The sequence below is a fragment of the Petromyzon marinus genome, chromosome 9 (assembly GCF_048934315.1).
Source record: "Petromyzon marinus isolate PM22_M1 ecotype Great Lakes invasive population chromosome 9, UKy_Petmar_22M1.pri1.0, whole genome shotgun sequence".
In the NCBI taxonomy this organism is placed as follows: Eukaryota; Metazoa; Chordata; class Hyperoartia; order Petromyzontiformes; family Petromyzontidae; genus Petromyzon; species Petromyzon marinus.
Window position 1 is genome coordinate 17,660,539 of NC_133675.1, and position 4,734 is coordinate 17,665,272.

The following is a 4,734-nucleotide window of genomic DNA, read 5'->3' on the forward strand; positions in this document are numbered from 1 at the left end:
AAACTAACCAACATGGACACTTGCTAAATAACCTAACTATCAGGGACACTCACTAAATAACCTAACCATCATGGACACTCGCTAAATAACCTAACCAACATGGACACTTGCTAAATAACCTAACCATCAGGGACACTCGCTAAATAACCTAACCATCATGGACACTCGCTAAATAACCTAACCAACATGGACACTTGCTAAATAACCTAACCATCAGGGACACTCGCTAAATAAACTAACCAACATGGACACTTGCTAAATAACCTAACTATCAGGGACACTCACTAAATAACCTAACCATCATGGACACTCGCTAAATAACCTAACCAACATGGACACTTGCTAAATAACCTAACCAACATGGACACTTGCTAAATAACCTAACCATCAGGGACACTCGCTAAATAACCTAACCAACATGGAAACTCGCTGAAATAACCTAACCATCAGGGACACTCGCTAAATAACCTAACCAACATGGAAACTCGCTGAAATAACCTAACCAACATGGGCACTTGCTAAATAACCTAACCAACATGGACACTCGCTAAATAACCTAACCAACACGGACACTCGCTAAATAACCTAACCAACATGGAAACTCGCTGAAATAACCTAACCATCAGGGACACTCGCTAAATAACCTAACCAACATTGAAACTCGCTGAAATAACCTAACCAACATGGACACTTGCTAAATAACCTAACCATCAGGGACACTCACTAAATAACCTAACCAACATGGACACTTGCTAAATAACCTAACCAACATGCACACTTGCTAAATAACCTAACCAACATGGACACTTGCTAAATAACCTAACCATCAGGGACACTCGCTAAATAACCTAACCAACATGGAAACTCGCTGAAATAACCTAACCATCAGGGAGACTCGCTAAATAACCTAACCAACATGGAAACTCGCTGAAATAACCTAACCAACATGGACACTTGCTAAATAACCTAACCATCAGGGACACTCGCTAAATAACCTAACCATCATGGACACTCGCTAAATAACCTAACCAACATGGACACTCGCTAAATAACCTAACCATCATGGACACTCGCTAAATAACCTAACCAACATGGAAACTCGCTGAAATAACCTAACCATCAGGGACACTCGCTAAATAACCTAACCAACATGGAAACTCGCTGAAATAACCTAACCAACATGGACACTTGCTAAATAACCTAACCATCAGGGACACTCACTAAATAACCTAACCAACATGGACACTTGCTAAATAACCTAACCAACATGGACACTTGCTAAATAACCTAACCATCAGGGACACTCGCTAAATAACCTAACCATCAGGGACACTCGCTAAATAACCTAACCAACATGGACACTCACTAAATAACCTAACCAACACGGACACTCGCTAAATAACCTAACCATCATGGACACTCGCTAAATAACCTAACCATCATGGACACTCGCTAAATAACCTAACCAACACGGACACTCGCTAAATAACCTAACCATCATGGACACTCGCTAAATAACCTAACCAACATGGACATTCGCTAAATAACCTAACCAACACGGACACTCGCTAAATAACCTAACCAACATGGACACTCGCTAAATAACCTAACCATCATGGACACTCGCTAAATAACCTAACCATCATGGACACTCGCTAAATAACATAACCATCATGGAAACTCGCTAAATAACCTAACCATCATGGACACTCGCTAAATAACCTAACCATCATAGACACTCGCTAAATAACCTAACCAACACGGACACTCGCTAAATAACATATAACAAAACTAGATGTTAACAAAATCGTCATTAATCAGAGTAGCACCCCGATTTCGAACAATCTGAAAACAGTACTGGCTAGGGGACTAAATTTTGCTGTCAACCCAAAACACATACCAGTAGATGATATCATCTCTCAGGTCGATGTAGCCCTCAAAGGCGTAGGACACATCCAAGCAGACGTTGCGAGAGCTGAAATGGCCACTATTCTTAAGAATGCTAAGAAACCCATTAGTAACATCAGCAAAAATGAACGCTCTGAACTCGTGAATTTAAAAAACAGAAGTGATATAGTCAGTCTCTCAGCCGATAAAGGCAGCGCTACTTTTATTATGGATACAGATTCATACAACAACAAAATCCAGAATCTGCTCAACGATGGAAGTTACTCAAAAATAAAAAAATGACCCTACTAATAGCCTAGCGATAAAAACCAACAAGATCATCACAAGTTCGACCTCCCTAATCGACCCAACTAAACGTCCCTCCCTAAAACCTTCTGCTGCAAGACCCCCTAGATTCTATGGTCTTCCCAAGATTCATAAAGAAGGCACCCCACTACAACCCATCGTATCCACGATCAACTCCCCTACCTATAGACTAGCCCGTTTTCTGTCAGATACCTTGCTGCCTTTCACTGGCAAGACCGCCTCAGCAGTACTTAACTCAGCCCAATTGGTGTCTATGGTCAAAGACGTTGTACTGTCCCCTGACGATATCCTTGTCAGCTTCGATGTGGTCTCTTTGTTCACCAAGGTCTCAGTATCTGATACCATTGAAATAATTGAAAATTTGGTCCAACATGGACTAGACCCCGACACACCTGCACTGGTTAGGCACTGCCTCAACAATACCTACTTTACTTGGAATGGCTCCTTCTACAAACAAAATGAGGGTACCCCCATGGGATCCCCCTTATCACCAGTGATAGCCAATATTTTCATGGAGAAATTTGAATCAGACGCCATCCAGACTTCCACCCTCAGACCTTCCCTGTGGAAGAGATGTGTGGATGACACTTTCGTCATTTGGCGACATGGCCTCCCAGCTCTGAACCTTTTCCTACACCACATCAATTCCAGACATCCCGCCATCAAATTCACCATGGAAGTGGAGAAAGATGGCAAGCTACCATTCTTAGATGTTCTGTTTGAGAGGAGACCTGATCGCTCATTGGGGCATTCTGTCTACAGGAAACTCACCCACACAGATTCCTACTTGAAACCTGATTCCCACCACCACCCAGCCCAAAAGAATTCTCTCATAAAAACTTTATATCATAGGGCTCATTGCATTTCGGACCAACACCACCTGACCAGTGAATTAAAACATGTACACCTGGCCCTCAAAAGGAATGGTTACTCTGACCGTACCATCCGCCAAGCTGTTTATCCCTCCATACAGAAACAACCACTTGATATATTTTTCGATTTAAAGCTTTCGTGACTGCAATGATTCATCTTCTTTGGTTCTTTCGGTAAAGTCACGTAGAATGAGAATAAAATAATAAATTGATAAAATAAAATAACACAATAATATTCTCACGACGTTTTGGCCACAACACAAGCGGCCTTCATCAGGTGAAGGGACGAGACTGTCTGGTAGGACAGTGCTGGAGTGAAAGAGCCACGTTCAGATCACGACCTTTAAGCTGTGTGAGAGGAAACAAAGCGCCTTGACAAAGGAATTAGCATATAATTTAGCATTGAAATGGCTGAGTGATTAGCTTGTGACTGGTCACAGAAATAGCTATGTTAAAAGTTAAAGCATACACATCCGCAGAGGCACCCCTTGATAAAGGAATTAGCATAGAATTTAGCATTGAAATAGCTAAGTTAAAGCATACACATCCGCAGAGGCACCCCTTGACAAAGGAATTAGCATAGAATTTAGCATTGAAATAGCTGAGTGATTAGCTTGTAACTGGTCACAGAAATAGCTACGTTAAAGTCAGAGCATACACATTCACCGAGGCACTTAGTACAAATCAAATAGGATAATTTAGCATTGAAATAACTAGGCGAATTTAGCATTGAAATAACTGAGTGATTAGCTAGTGACTGGTCACAGAAATGACTATGTTGAAGTCAAGGCTTACACATCTGAGCTATTCACAGTACTATATAGTGAACCAATAAAAAAACTAAAATATAAATTACCTTAATGTTATCAATAAACTCTATATTCTCCAATCAGCTAAGCTACCAACAATAAGTCGTTATATATCACAATGCTATATGGCGAAAAAATGGGTGGATTCTTACCCTCAACTTTAGCACCACGGATAGCTACGGGCCCCGTTCAGACGGACGAGTTCATCCATGGTCGGAACAGAGGAGGGGGAGAGAGACAGCTGCGAGGCGCTATTATACTCTATGTTGTAAACCATACCATTAACCGTGGTGTGAGAGGTATTAAGAGTCAATGCTGGCGAAAGAGCTGCGGTCTGAAGGTCATCGTAAAATACAATTAATTAAGAACAGAAATGGTTTAAAACATCTTTCCAATGGTTACTAAGCCAGAATCCATCTTCTCGGTTGAAATTGTCTCTGTGTTTGTATATGTGAATGGCCTCATGAACGAATCTCTCATGGTAGCCGGTTGGTTTGCAAAGAACCTCCGTCTTGAAGAAGTCAATGTCATGTGAGCCCACTGAATTATAACAGTGATCTGCCACGCCAGAGGAGTTCGTCCTACCGTGTTTCAAGTCTGCTTTATGTTCGCGGATGCGGTCCGAGATATGTCGTTTGGTTTCTCCAATGTAGCTACTACCACAGAGGCACTTTAGTTTGTAAACGCCCGGGTACTGTATGTCTGGAACAGCATCTTTAACAGATGGAACTAAATTACGGATTTTATGTGCTGTGTTGAATCGGACCTGGATCTTGTGTTTATTCAGGATTTTGGTGATCTTTTTAGTGACCCCTGCAATGTAGGGTAAGGTGATGGTT